The sequence below is a fragment of the Haliotis rubra genome, unplaced genomic scaffold, assembly GCF_003918875.1.
Source record: "Haliotis rubra isolate DU_JTF1 unplaced genomic scaffold, ASM391887v1 Scf1212, whole genome shotgun sequence".
NCBI lineage: Eukaryota > Metazoa > Mollusca > Gastropoda > Lepetellida > Haliotidae > Haliotis > Haliotis rubra.
This window is the reverse complement of record NW_025765129.1, coordinates 77,786-94,201: the sequence shown is the minus strand read 5'-3', so window position 1 is coordinate 94,201 and position 16,416 is coordinate 77,786. Positions and strand designations below refer to the sequence as shown.

Genomic DNA, 16,416 nt, shown 5'->3' with positions numbered 1-16,416 from the left:
AGCCGAGAATAATGTATCTAAATTTTTCCTTATCCTGACCATGCTTTTTGCTTGCTCTTTTTCTCTTTGCGAACGATAGTGGAAACACTTGAATCCCTTTTTGAAGCTCCCTTCACAAAAGCGGACGTAAAATCACTCATCACAAGTAGCCTCCCTTGCTCCTTTCCCGGGCTTCTCGTCACATGACAACCATGTTCTTGTCACTCTCCTTTTTCGCCCATGTGGGCGGTTGTGAGAGCACCTGAGTCCCGATACGGCATTAATGTCCTTTTTCTGTTTAGACCTATGCTGCAATTCTGCTGTATATGGCTTTAAGAATACCTATACCAGCAATATGGTTTAACATTTTGATCTAAATTGACAGATCTTTCACGTTGTTACATCGTGTTGTCAATTCATGAAAACTTGCATACAATGCAGATTACGTTTGTCTGCAGTTGATCCACATTCATTATGTCCTAATTGTACTGTCATATGTTCTTACAGCTCTTGCTGTCAGTTCTGTCTGCGTTTATCTGAATTCGAAATTCAATAATTATTTGTTTACTGTTCAAAGACTTGCAAAGGAATGGCATAGGAGACATTCTTAAGTCATGTCTAAATCGTGTGATAGTGTTAATAACCGTTCATTAACCACTGTTACTGAAGTTCATCATTCTAGTGTGTTGCAGATGGACGTCCCGGGGCAGGTCTCTGCAGTTGACAACTTCAGCACTAAGAAGAGGTCCTCTTCTTCAGATGGCCCCTCTTCGCAGACCAAAAAGACCAGGTCGTCGTCTACGCAGAAGTAGGGATCCTCTGCGGCCAAGACTTCATCAATGTCAACTCTTCCGAGATCCTTCGCCACTGACATCATCCCGCTGGACAAAGTAGACGTTTTTGACGATCCCCCGATCCTCATACCAGAGATTGCTACAGTCAGCAGGAAGAAGTCATCTTCTACCACGACATCGGCAACTCCATCTACGCAGACACGGACTGAGGGCCCTATGTCAGCGCAGACAACAGGCACCCCTGATGCGAGGCCAATGCAGACACAGTCAGTGCAGACCTTCAATCCAGGAGCCTTCATGCAGCAGTTCACTCAACAGATGATGCAACTGATGGAACAACGCTTCGCCGCAGGAGAAGGCTGCGGCGACGTCATCATCTAAGACAACCCTGCACGAAGGATCTGACAGCTGCACATTGCATTCCATAGATGGACGCCTGCATGAAGGAGGAATCATGCACGAAGGATCCCGACGATCTTCCACGGCACCTACTACATCTGGAGGATGCACCTGCATGCAGATGATGGAGAAGTAGATCTACCATCTCATCGACGCCTTCATACGTGGATCTACACGCAAGACTACATCCCGAGAATCTGATGTCAGCCGTTCACCTGCGCACAGGTCTTCAGGAAGGTCTCCACGCAGGTCTCCACGCAGGGCTACACACAGGTCTTCACGCAGATCTTCAAGCAGATCTCCTCGAAGGTCTCAACACATGCAGCTAATGGAACAACGCTTCGCGCAGGAGGAAGCTGCGGCGACCACAACCCTGCATGAAGGACCAGAAGTCTGCACATCGCATCCCAATGAAGGACACCTGCACGAAGGAGGAAGCCTGTACGGAGGATCAAGTACCAGACAATCATCCATGGCACATTCTAGAGACGTAGCCAACCTAAGCAACAATGATGTACCTCTTCATGTAGACAGAAGACTACATCAAGACAGCCACTCGCCCAGGTCTTCAGAAAGGTCGCAGCGCAGGTCTCCAAGCAGGTCTTCACGCATCACATCAGCGATGATCTTCAAAACGCATCTGCATGAAGAGGAAAGCCTACGCGAAGGCCCACATCTCACAGAGAAAGAGATTACGTCAATCAGCCTTCCCGACCTAGACAGATACATCAAGGCTGCAGGAAGGATACGCGGTCACTCAGGGACCGTTCCCTTACATGCAGCTCTACGTACAGATCTACACACAGTGACTCACGTCATTATTGATCCTCAGATAGGAAACTGTCCAACTTCATCGCCTGAAGTTAGAAGTCTTGAAAATTCTACTAACTTCAGCTCAGCAGACTTCCCCCTCCGATGACAGTCGCCCTGCGCGAAGGAATATTAGCTATGAAGACAAGCTCTCTTGGATGAAGGCCTGCACGAACAGTTACGTTCGTGAAGATCCTTTTTACAGTCAGAAGTATTAACAGTTAGAATCCTGGAGGATTCAACGAACGCCAGTTGGCGTTAGCAGTCTCAGTAGGGATTCTACCACAGAAGTAGATCCATTCGTTCTCCAGTATTCTACAAACTACGCAGATACGAATCTTCCAACTTGGACCTTCATCAACCTGCGCGCAGGCATTGACAGGGAGGATTATAATCAAAGAACAGCCTTCATGAAAGTGCACGCCGTTCAGCATTAGCAGATTTCCCCTTCATCATACAAAGTCCTCATATCATCAGGGTTTGAGATTACAAGATCATCAATTAATCCTCATAATAGATCTTTCAATGTGAAAGATAAGAAGATAACGCAACTGGACACTACAACCCGATTGTACAGTTGAAGAATACAGTCACAGACAGGGGTGCAGTCTGGTTACATCGATAATACGCAGCAAAGGTTTTGCGCGCTTCCACTACAGCCATCTATACACCGTGTTCACTCGTGTAACTTCGTTGGACAAAGCCGAGTGTTGACGAAGAAATCAACGACTGCACAAGATTCTACGAGAATCATCTACCTGCAACACCAGTGACGTCACACGGCCTGCGCACACATCGGGAATCTGATTGGTCCATGAGTCACGTGCCAGGAAGTCGTGTACAGTACTTTTTCAACGTGGCAAAGACTCCATTACAGTCCAGTTAGCAGGGTATAGCATGGTTCGACTGTCTTCACGCGTCATAGAGGTCTTCCCCTGTCAGCAGAATTAATATGGATTATCTCGGGACTTGCAACGACAAGCGTTAGACGGTTTCGCTTGCGACAGCCAGTCGACTATAAATAGACTTACATCGATGGCAGTCCCAGTACATCATAGATTTTGCTGATCCAGAGACAATGAAGTATGCATCATCGCTGCACAATGTTGGGATTCTGGTGACAATGTTTTCATTACATAGATTGATGAGACAGGCTTCAAGCCATGACTCCAGATTCGATCATCTCTCCGCTTCCATTACGGACATGGCAAGTTTTCCTACAGCCACTTACCTACAACGTAGGACATCATTGCAGTAGATGGCTAGTAATCTCCAATCGGAGTTAAAACCATATGCAGGATCTTCAATTTCTGCAAATATGGCTCATCACACCACAGAATCACACAGTCGTCCCAGAGGATCATTTGTTCAAGATACAAGACAGGGTATCTCAAGTAATACTCTCTCTGTTACCACTACAGGAGTGGCAGATTCTGCTCGGCCTCCTCACCTCAGTTTAAAGACATGATTCGCAGAGGAACCTATCCTTATGCCCTGTCAGAGCATTGAAAGTATATCTACAAAGGTCAAAGACGAGGAGACGAAAATTCAAGCACCTTTTCTTCCCTCTATCTACGGAGACGCAGACTGAAGTCTCCCGTATCACAATATCAATCTGGATGAGAGCCGTCATTCTCTGAGCCTACAAAGCAGCCGAACAAGAGCCTCCACAAGCCTCCAATCCACATGAAGTTAGAGCTTTGGCATCTACACTCGCTCTACATGGAAATTGCTCCATCTCTACAATTATGGAGGGCTGCTTTTGGAAGTCGGACACAGTGTTTGCCAACCACTACCTCAGAGACATTGCTACCGAGGACGTCTCCGGCATTCACCAGTTTGGTCCACTTGTTGTAACACAACAATTGACGGTTCCACAAAGGCGATGAGATGAATCTCACCCCTTTATCACATGACTTGAGAAAGCCTACACTCGAGAGAGTAAGAGCTTAAGTCCATGCGCACGTCTAGGACGGGCTAGCATGAGTGATTAGACCTGGTACTTGTAAGGACTTACTCGTACACGGAGAAGGGTCAATGCACCACTTGATGCCAGCATCAAAAGATGGAGCTACAGAACAAACCACACCTGAAATTTCGAGATGTTCGAAACAAATCTGACAAGCTGTGGTCTTCCCCCCAGACTCGTCAGAGAGGACTACAATTACTAGTGCCAGATTACAACAATCATCTCTACGTCGATGCATCACTTCAAGGATGGGGTGCTCACCTCGACAACGAAGTGGCAACGGGGAATTGGTCGAGTCACGAACAGAGTCTGCACATCTACATGCTGGAAATGAAAGCAGTAATCAAAGCCTTACTACATTGGTCCAATGTACTAAAGAACGCACGGCTGATGATCCATACGTACAACCCCACAGTAGCGTTCTACAACAACAGGCAAGGATCAACAAGATTAACTAATCTTCTAGATCTCAGCTTTCATCTGTTCACATTCCAGGCAAGAATGTGATAGCAGACGCACTATCTCGTCCATTACAACCATCCCCGATGGAATGGATGTTTCATCCAGAAGCATTCCGATGCATCATACAGACGATAGGATCTCCGGTGATAGACCTGTTTGAAACAAACAGTTAACACCATTCGTCTCGCTGCTTCCAGATCCACAAGCCTGGGCAACAGACACTCTAAGCATCTCTTGGGAAGGACTAAACGCTTAACACGTTTCCACCCCTAGCATTACTACCACAAGTGCTACAGAAAATCAGGCAGACGAAGAAACTGCAACTGATTTGGGTAGTGCCCTCTTGGACAGCGAGGGTCTGGTCTCCCGTCTTCATAACGTACTCGGCAGTCCAACTTTAAAACTACCAGAGTGACCGAATCTACTCGTCCATCCTCACACCAAACAAGTTCACAGGAACCCCACAGTGTTCCAGCTACTCGCCTGGAGCGTATCACAACTTGTTTGAAGAAAAGAGGGTATTCCGCCTGAGCAGCGAAAGCAGATCAACTCGCAACTTATAGCAGGAAGGAAATGCATCGAGGAAAGGCTTCACGGCGGTGACAGCAACTCATCCTCTAGCAGCGAAATACTTATGTCATCTATGACAGACGAGGCATTTGAAAGGTTCAACGCTTTCAACATACCCAGCGGCCCTCAGCACGGTTATCACCATGAAACGGGAATCAAATGGACCACAGTACCAGAGATACTGGCACTACTGCGTTCCTTCAAGTTGGAAGACCAACAACGGAACTTCAAGGCTCCTGTTTGTGATCTCAACGTAGTCTTGCAGCATCTCACCAGCAACGTCTACGAACCTTTTTAGACCGGACATCCTTTGAGTTTTTAACACATAAAACTCTGTTCCTGATTGCCTTGGCAACAACGACATGGATGTCAGAAATACATGCTCTGGACCGAACACGCTTCGAATCAAGTCATCGTGACATAGTACACTTAGGACTGAGATGGGACTTCATAGCGAAGAATCAACTGCCCGGTAAACCTGACAGACAGTTCCACATCCCAGTATTATCTACAGTCCTGGGCCCACAGGACACACAGGAAAGCTGGAAGAAAAAAGGACCATGTAAAGTTCCCATTGGGGTATGCAGGACGTAAGTCATCAACCGTTGAATCCAGAGGCGGCTTGACCCACCACCTACTTCCATTGGATTCTACAAGCAAAAAGCATGAGTCAGGATAAGAAAAATATGTAATTTTCTGACTAAAATTGATATTCTATACTTATCCTGACTCATGACTCACTCATGAGGTCAAACCCTCCCAACCTCCCCTCAGGGCACTCTGGATTCACCGTAGATCCGGATGTCGGGCTGACAAGAACATGGTGGTCATGTGACGAGAAGCACGGGAAAGTAGCAAGGGAGGCTACTCGTGATGAGTGATTTTACGTCCGCTTTTGTGAAGGAAGCTTCAAAAAGGGATTTATGTGTTTCCACTATCGTTCGCAAAGAGAAAGAGAGCAAGCAAAAAGCATGAGTCAGGATAAGTATAAAATATCAATTTTAGTCAGAAAATTACATTATGGAAATACATAATTATTTGCCAAAATCAAAATAGTTCCATATTGGGCTGGTGACTTCAGACTGAAGAAGGCATAGGTCAAGCGTGAATTTTTCTTGATACGAACGTTACCACATGTTCATTATATTATCATACGTTTAAAGGTACTATTTATCAGGCTTCATCATGAGAAACAGGGTCATGTGTAAGTGACGGTCATCAATCACAAGACTTCATTGGAACCTCTTTAAGACAACTAGAAACCGGCGAAGATTGATGTGACACATACGTTACTGATATCTACATTACTCAAAATAAGAACCTGCAATGATATTCAGTCAAAATACAAAACTTCGGCAGATATATGAATGAAGGATATGTCACGCATCCCAGACACTGCCATTTGCTTCAAAGTTTCTTGAAAAAGAAATTTGAACAGCATTAGATTCATAGCTTTCCAGTGGTGTTTTGACGAGCGCTGAAAATGCAGGTAAGTTGAATAGATGTATCAGAATTTGAGATTATTTACAGTAACGAGCAGAAAAAATATCACAGACATAGTTTCAAAATTTATTTACTGATAAATTCAGTTATATTTTTCATACATCCACTCTGGATACTGAAGTTTACATTGATGCAAGTCAAAAGTCTGTTAGTCCACCGTTTCTCTCGATGCACTGCTGAATATGGCGTCCCATGCTGTCAATCAAATTGTCTATGTAGTCCTTGGGTAGGTCCACCCATATTTGACTGATGAGATTAGACCACTCAACGACACTCTTCGGTTCCAACTTTTCTAATTTGTCCTTCATAATCTGCCACACATTTTCAATTGGGTTCAGGTCTGGTGATGCCGCTGGAAATTTCTGTAACATCACGTGACTCGCTTCAAACCAGTTAAGGTGTGTCTTGACTTGTGTACAGGTGCATTGTCCTGTAAAAGTTTGAAAGGTATTCCACTCTGTCCTATATGGGATTCCACTATGCCTTCTTGTATAAGTTGACAGTACTTGCATGAATCCATCCTTCCTGTAATAGTAAGCAGAACCATTTTGCAGCTACGTCCACCGCTTGACCACCTCTTTCTTGTGATCCGATAAAACTGAAACTTTGATTCGTCCGTAAAAATAACATTTGAAAAGTCTGTACCCTGCATTTCCCTGCACCACTCAAGCCTTTTCTCCATATGTGCTGTTGTCATCAATGGAACTTTCTTCGGCACTCGCTTGACATATCCAGATTGCTTTAAAGATCTTCTGATTGTCGATTCTGACACCTTAGGGGTTCCTTGACTTGATGCCTTCACAGCAAGCTGTCTTGCAGACCAGTTTGGATACGCCGCCGCAAGACGCACGATATGTCATCTGTCGTTTGCCCCAAGAGTAGCACGACGTCCCAATCCAGCCTGTCGCTCTGTCACTAACCCTGCGTCAAAATTCTTCACATTCGGTATATAGTGGCCCGATGCAGTCCCGTCAGTTACACAAGTCTAGTTACGGATGTAATACCTGCTTCATATTTTGTAACGTCATGGCAAAGCTTCGGTATCTTCTGCTAGCAACGAGGTCAAGTGATCAAGCCATCCCTGAACCCAAGGGTCATAAATCCATACCAACGAGGCAAGCTACTGGCGGCTAGAAACAATGTATTTCGGCTGTTTTGATAATAGGATCGAGTCTACATAATAAAGTTTTTTGTCGCATTTTTTGGCTCGTTGCTATATTTGCATTAAGGTTATACATCCAGAGTTACACGAGTGATGTATTTTGCTGTTTTAACACTTTAGCGCTTGTTTTTGTCAGTGATACATACTGTACATGCGGTAACATATGTATCATTGTAATAGTGGTCACACTATATGATAACAATAATAAAAGCATATCTGAACATCATTGAATTTAGATGATAAAACCTCGGCATAGTAAACAAAAGGAATCAAAATAAGTCACAGAATCTTTTACAAAAAGTGTTAATTTGACTAGGTGTTAGTAAATACTTACCATTCTGTAACTTTGTGACCTGTGCAGTTTCCAGTTACCATAGCATTCCATGAGAAGAATGCAGATCCCAAACATTATAGATGTATTGATATTTTAATTCAATAGTTTAGCAAACAAACAATAGACTTTAATACTTACCTTTTGAAAGTTGTTTGGAGGTATTTAACATTAACCAGTGTTATACACATGGTAAGGTATGTATCATACTTACGTTACCAAAGTTATTTCAGGTTTACTAAGGACTTATTTGAGAGAGGCAAAAAGCCAGAGGTCCTTGCTTTCTGGGAATAGTATCAAAGCTGTCAAGAACACTAAGAAGCTGCATGCTGTTGGTCCCTGTTGAGACTCTTCCATCCTGTTGGTCAATGTTAGAAGTTGTTACTGCGATAACAGTCTCAAGAGAGACTACTTTGACAACTGGACAAAGGTCAAGCTTCAAAGTGGAGGTTTAAAGAAGAACACCATGGATACACCTACTACAGGAGCACCAGTCACCAGTGCGAGTAAGGATTTGTCTGATGTTGCCATAGCTGCAGGAGGATCTGTCACTGGTTGTGCAGGAGGATCTGTCACTGGTTGTGCAGACCAAGAGAGCAACAAGGACCAGGAACCCACAGCTCAGTAGGACATCGGAACCTTGGTCGCAGCTGTCTATGACAGAGCTTGGTATCTGGGTAGGATTGACAATCCCCTTTGAACCAGCAAAATATAACACAGACAAGTCTTAAATATTCAATAATATATTGAGCAAACAATGAGCAAGCTACAATGAATCACAATACAGATTTCTAGTACAATGCAGTTGAGTCACAAATCTTAAGTAATGGGTAACAAATATAAAATATTAACTCACCAGAATCTTGTTATTTACAGTGATATTCTAATTGAAGGTAATTTACAAAGAGAGCGGTCAGGCACACATGGTCAGACTTGCAATGTGGACTATGGCAGACAGAGATGCACACAACTCCAGTTATATGATAAGTCCATGTGTGATTCCGTGAGTGAGTCCGTGTGTCAACACAACAACCAGCCTTTATATACTAAGCAGCAAAAGAAACGTCAGTTTGGAATAATTCCTTTGCAGAAATGGATAACTGTAAACTCATTGAATGTTTTGATTGTATATTTTTGACAACATCTCCAACTTTACCTGAGCAAAGACATTCCTTCCCAAACTCAGAATTGAACCCAGGTCTCTAAAATGCAACTGGACATCGGAGATGGTACGGTGTTCTCCATGTTTTTCATGCAACTCATGCTGCACGTGCTGTTCACAAGGAGCATCCCTATAAAATGCATCCCCAAACCTGGTTGAAACATTCACATTACGACGTCAACAGGATGCCACGACTTACGACAGCTGAGAGGAACCAGGCGCTAGGAAGACTTGAAGCTGGCCACACTGCACAAGCTGTTGTCAATCACTTCCAGGTCAACGTTCAGACCATCTACAGGCTGCAGCAACGTTTCCGGGCCACCTACACCACAAATGATCGCCCCGTGTACTGGCAGATTAAGGCTTACCACAAGATGACAAGACCGCCATGTTGTGCGACAGAATGTACAGAATCCCTTCATGCAGGCATCCTAAACAGCACGCCAGACAATGGGAACACATGGAAGACCAATCAGTACTGATACAGTACACCGACTTCTTAACAGCGGGAACCTCCTTTGCCCTAGACCTTACCGTGGACCTATCCTCACCCCTCATCATCGGCATGAATGTCTACAGTTTGCCCTACAACACCAACAACGGCGATACAGGCAATGGAGAACTGTTCTGTTCACAATGTTTGCAATGTTGCGGTTCAAATGTTTAGTTGTCCCCCGGCGGAACCGGGGACTATGTATTCAGCGGCGTCCGTACGTACGTCCCGATTCTTGTCAACGCGATATCTCATGAACTGTTGTAACCAATGTCTTCAAATTTGGTGACAGCCTACATTGGGGGATTATGCAAACACCACTCGATTTGGGTGACCTTGACCTTATTTTCAAGGTCACCACGACACCACTTTTCAAACTGTTGTTAACGTGATAGATATCTCATGCACTGTTGTACCCAGTGTCTTCAAATTTGGTTACAGCCTACATTGGGGGATTACGCAGACACCACTGTATTTAGGTAACCTTGACCTTATTTTCAAGGTCACCACGACACTTTGAACACTTTATAAACTCTTCTTAACACGGCTTCTCATCGACTGTTGTACCCAATGTCTTCAAATTTGGTGACAGCCTACATTGGGTGATTACGCAGACACCAGTCGAATAAGGTGACCTTGACCTTATTTTCAAGGTCACACGACACTTTTCACACTTTCAACTCTTGCTAAACGCGATATCTCATGGACTGTTGTACCCAATGTCATCAAATTTGTCGGCGGGGGACATTGCCACATCAGTGGCAAACACATGTTAAGCTTTGGAATAGAAATTATTGGTACCATTCTATTTTGTCTCATGGTCTATTTTCTGTGCCAGAGAGTCTCTCATAACTGAGAACGAGTGATAGTATTACTATTAGGCTCCGTCCGTCCGTCCGTCCGTCCGTCCGTACAAATTGGAAAATCTTAAGAACCGTAAACTAGATTCTTTCCATATATGGTACCTAGGTTCATCACAGTATAAGAAAGGTCCCAGTCAGGTTTGGCTACCTTGACCTTCATTTCAAGGACACAAGGGTACGTTTTACTCTTGTCAGCAAGATATCTCAAGAAGCGTTCTCTAGATTTTCTTCATATTGAATATCAAGCTTTATCTAGGGAAGGCGCAGGGCCCAGTCAATTTAAGTGACCTTCACTTAATTTTCAAGGTCACAGCGACACTTTGAAGATTTCAGTATGTTAACCTGCATGTTAAGATGGTCAGCAAGATACCTCAAGAACCATTCACTGGACTTTCTTCATATTTGACGCCAAGGTTCATCCAGGGAAGGTGCAGGGCCAAATCGATTTTGGTGACCTTCACTTAATTTTCAAGGTCACAGCGACACTGTGAAGATTTCAGTATGTTAACCTGCATGTTAAGATGGTCAGCGAGATATCTCAAGAAGCATTTGCTGGACTTTCTTCATATTTGACACCAAGCTTCATCTAGGGAAAAGGCAAGGCCCAGTCACTTTTGGTGACCTTCACATATTTTTCAAGGTCACTGCGACACTTTGAAGACTTCAGCATGTTAACCTGAATTGTCAGCAAGATATCTCAAGAACAGTTCACTGGATTTTCTTCATAGACTTTCAAGACTTCCCTTGAATGTTTTTCAATAAGCAATTTCTTTAGACACCCCTTTTTGCATATTTCATGCACTGTGACATTCATGTCAATGTCAGTCTTGAAAATATTTGCGTGTTTGAACAACCATGGTAAATGTAATTGGGCTTCAAAACTGAGAAATGTGTTATTTAAAAATGGGATTTAGTTATGTTTGGGATAACCAGTGTATTGATAATATTCAGTCATTTTTATCAGAATTAATGGATAGAGCTAAATGTATTTGTCAGCAAGTTGGCATACATTTTTGTCACAAGGTTCTAAAACATATAATTATTCCATGTTCAAGTTAAACTTAATCCCAATTATTATATTAAGCATATAACTATTCGGGAAATTTCGTGTCGCTGTAGCTAAGTTTAGATGTAGTTGTCACCAACTGAATATTGAGATGGGTAGATATTCAAATGTTCCAAGAAATAAAAGATTTTGTGATGTTTGTAAAATGAACTATGTCGAAGATGAGTTCTACTTCTTGTTAGTATGCCAGGTTTATGTCGATCTACATGAACAGTTTATTCCTAGGAAATACGTAGCCTAGGAAATACTACGTATTTCCAACATTAGCTAAATTTAATCTTTTAATGTCAAGTGAGAACAGTGATCTTATAAGAAAGTTGGCTATGTATGTTGAGAATTCTATGCAATTAAGAAAAAATCTGTTAATGTAGGCAATATGTATTGTGGCTGCTGTGTCATAGGTCGATGGCCTACGTCTCTTGCTGAATAAACCACTAAACTAAAACTACAGAGCAAGATATCAAGAGAGATTGACTCCTTATGTTTTTGTTGTCATTTAACTTCATCTTAAACTTTCATTACTTTTTAAGTTTGATTTGATAATTTGCGACTGGGAATTATTTCACCTTAGTGACAATGCTTGTTTTAGACTAAGTCCAAAACGATTCCATGGAAACCGAGAAAAAACATATAGATGCAAAAAATCTGTTAATGGCAAAAGGCACCACTTAAGGTTCTGTTTAATATTTCTACCAATTTTGTTGAAAAATATTCAACGATTTTTTAGTTATGCTCTGGAAACAAAATGATTACATGCTGGGGATAAAAAGAAAATAGAATGTGCAATGTGTGAGATTGTGGTTATCAGAACAATAACATGTATGTTTAGGGACTTATAATTTAGAAAATAGTATTGACGTGCACAATTAGAGTCACTCACTGTTAAACACTTAAGTTCCCAATATAAGCCCATTTCTGGTGTCCACTGCGGATGTTTCGCAATATGGGTACCTGAATAGCAATATAATGCAATAAAATTTATTTGCCAGTACTCAACCCTAATTATCAGCTTTTGTGAATGTTATCTGGAAGGGAGAGAGTTGTATTCTGAAGATGTGAACATACGTGCTGCCACTTAATATTTTCCTCACGTTTCTAAGAATTTGCAACTCAAAAAAACTGCCAATGACATCAGGGCCCTTATTCTCAAAACGTTTGTAGCCCTAAGTTAACTTTGATCGTAGCCAGTGTGTTAAGAATGGGCTGAAGAAGTTCATAGGGCTACGAACGTTTCGAGATTAGCTAGCTAGGTGAATAGCCAATGATTTTATGAGTGGTATTGGTCATTTTTTTTATGTTGTGTTTATATTCTATGCCTACACAATATGTTAAATGTTAAGACTTGTAAAAAAATGTTTTGAAAAACAATTTCCTTAGAGTTTCATCTGTGTTCAAAATGCCTCAAACTGCAAACTGACAAAATACAGCCTGTCCTGGCCTTTCTTGTAAGTTAGATCAGTATTTGAATGGAGAATAGTGCTCCATTGTATTTAAGTGAACACAAATTTGAACATAGTTCATAAATATTGTCTTTGGACTCTTTTTAATATGTTGTACATGTTGATTTACCAATCTCTAGATGAGTGGAGACTTTGAACTAATGTTAAATGTAATTATGTAAGGCGTTAATAGTTACTTTATTGTAGGATTCCCTAAACCAGAATGTCACTACTTCAGAAGAGAATTAAGTCTTTTAAGATATTTGCTGTTACTGGTGATTTGGCTTTAGTAATGAAATAGCTAAGAGTAAGTCAGTAGTGTACAGAGTGATAATAACCCACTGACTTGTCAAAACACAAGACAAACTTTCTTACCCTTTACTCTTTGAATTAAAACAATCACGTTGTTGATATCATATTGAAACTCTTGCATTTATCTTGTTCTTGACAGTTAATTCTACACATAAGAAATATTTTGTAAGCCGTTGTGACTATTTGCGATTTCACCGAATCTGATGCCCACTGATTGAAGTGTCAGCTACTTTATTATCTGCTGAAGACATGCACCAGTTGAATCTCACTTTCTCCTTGAATGACAACATCACAGCTGTAAGAAACTCAGGAAAGTTTTCAATGGAACTAGCCCCAACACTTTCTGTTAGTATTTCAGATTTTATGCATATGTCTTTCTTGATACTCGAGGTGGCTAATAAGACCAAAGTTATTCTGTCATACAAACCCTGAAACAAATATATAGATATATAAGAAAGCCAATGCAAGTCTACTATAGATGGCAAGTCTAGAATAGTAGGGTTCCAGAAAGTCTCTGGGCTCCCTTTCCTTTTATGATTATGATATATAAGGAACCGGGTTTTTTTTCTGTAAAATATGTTCAAAATGAAAATGTCTTATTGCTAATTGCCTAAATTACTTGTGAATGTGTTGATGATGCATGTAAAGTCTTTCACGATGTTTTCATAGGATATGTTAGTTCATGTGTACATTCTAAAACTGTAACGATTTGTCCTGATGATAAGCCTTGGTTCGATACTGAGTTGAGACGGGAATGCAGAAAACAGGATAGAATGAGAAAGAAAGCAAAAAGAACTGACCGTGAAAGAGATATTCGATTGTATAAGAAACAAAGAAATAAAGTTAACAATATGAAATACCTCGCAAAAGAGAATTTTTATTCCAATCTTGATGATTTTATCTCTGAATTACACTTTAAAAATAAACCCTCCTACTGGAAAATGCTGCGATATGTTGTAAAACATTCAGGTACAGCAACTTGCATTCCCCCTCTCAAACAATATCCTAATGATGATGACCCGTCGCTTTTCTCAGATATTGATAAAGCTGAATTTTTAAATAACTACTTTGCCTCGATCTCCTGTGTAAATGACGAGAATAATGGCTCCTCCTCAATTTGATAGATGTACAAAATCCACTTTAGAATTTATAACAGTGACTAAACAGGAAATTACAGATATAATTAGATGTTTGCCACTGAATAAAGCTGCGGGTCCCGACAGAATAAGCCATAAGCTTTTAAAAGAAACTGCTCATTCAATAAGTGCGCCATTATGTTTGCTTTTTGAATTGTCATTAATTGTCGGTAAACTGTTTGAGAGAGTTGTATTCAAGCATATATCTAACTATTTCAACGAGAACTAGTTATTGTACAAATACCAAGCTGGTTTTCAGACTGGGAGTTCACCTGTCCATCAATTAATTGAAATATATCATCAAATATGCCAAGCTCTAGATGATAAGGACCAATATTGTATGGTCTTTTGTGATGTTTTGAAGGCTTTTGATCGTGTTTGGCACAGAGGGCTTATACATAAATTGGAAATGTATGGTATTAAAGGTAGATTGTTAGTGTGGTTATGTAATTACATATGTAATCGCTATCAAAAGGTCTTTGTTAATGGAGCCCTGTCTAAACCAAGGTTACTCCAAGCTGGCGTCCCACAAGGATCAGTGTTGGGTCCGTTTTTATTCATTGTTTATGTAAATGATATTGCTGATGACTTAGATTGCATAAGGGGCGGTGGGGTAGCCTAGTGGTTAAAGCGTTGGCTCGTCACGCCGAAGACCCGGGTTCGAATCCCCACATGGGTACAATGTGTGAAGCCCATTTCTGGTGTTCCCCGCCCTGATGTTGCTGAAATATTGCTAAAAGCGGCGGCGTAAAACCAAACTCAGTCAGTCAGTCAGTTAGATTGCATAATGCGACTATTTGCAGATGACACATCATTAGGCAAGGCTTCTGGAAATCTTAACAGAATAGAAACCTCATTAAACATAAATCTCAGAAGGTTAAACGATTGGGCAAACAAGTGGTTGATGTCATAGAACCCAGATAAGACAGAATCAGTACTTTTCTCACTTAAAGATGATATTTGCTCGATTAAATTACTATTTGACGATAAGATTGTTAAAACGGTAGAAGATCATAAACATTTGGGGATAATACTTTCATCGAACGGCAAATGATCCTCCCATGTATCTAATATTGTTTCGAAAACCTCTAAAATGATTTACTCAATGAGAAAACTTAAATATATTCTTAACAGAAATACACTTCTAAAGATTTACACAGTTTTTATAAGACCCCACTTTGAGTACGCATGCAAAGTCTGGGATGGCTGCGGAAAAGAACTAAGTCTAAAATTGGAAAGGCTCCAGATGGAAGCTGCAAGAATTATTACAGGACTTCCCAAATATTCTTCTTTTAATTCACTATATTATGAAACAGGCATGGAAGCACTATCAGAGCGTAGAAGATTAAGAAAATTGTCTTTGTTCTACAATGTTCAAAACAACAAAAGTTCAATCAACCTAAAAGAAATAATTCCTCAGTAAGTGGGCTCCAGGAGTCAATATAATCTAAGAAATTCAGGTAATATCTGCTTGCCAAGAACAAGAATAAAACATTCTCATGAGTCGTTCTTCCCATCAACTATAAGATTGTGGAACAATTTACCTACAGATGTAAGAAACTGTACTTCACTATCAAAGTTTATATTGAGCATAATAACATCATATAACTCAGCTCCACTGTACTTTTCTTACGGTATTAGAAAATTTAACATATTACATACTCAACTACGTCATGAAGCTAGTAGTTTAAGTTACAATCTGTACATGTGGAAACCCATGCGAAAATGCTCATCAGTATTTCTTAGAATGTTCTTAATACAATCAACATTGAAAGATCATGCTGAATGCTATTCAAGATGTATGTGGTATCTGTTATTTTAAACGGCATTGCAGATCTGACAAATCATAAAAATGAAATTTTATTCAAAAATGTACATCAATATATATGCAAATCTAAACGATTCCAGTAGTCTTCTCTCTATACACCTTTTGTATTGTAGCATTTCCCCCTGTTATCTTTCAGTC

At 41.0% G+C, this 16,416-nt stretch overlaps 1 protein-coding gene across 1 annotated transcript in view; it reads left to right on the top strand.

Annotated features, from left to right (window-relative positions):
* The window catches only part of LOC124265429, a 130,714-nt gene that overhangs the window by 91,342 nt on the left and 22,956 nt on the right, over positions 1–16,416 (top strand). The gene's annotated exons all lie outside the window — the stretch shown is intronic.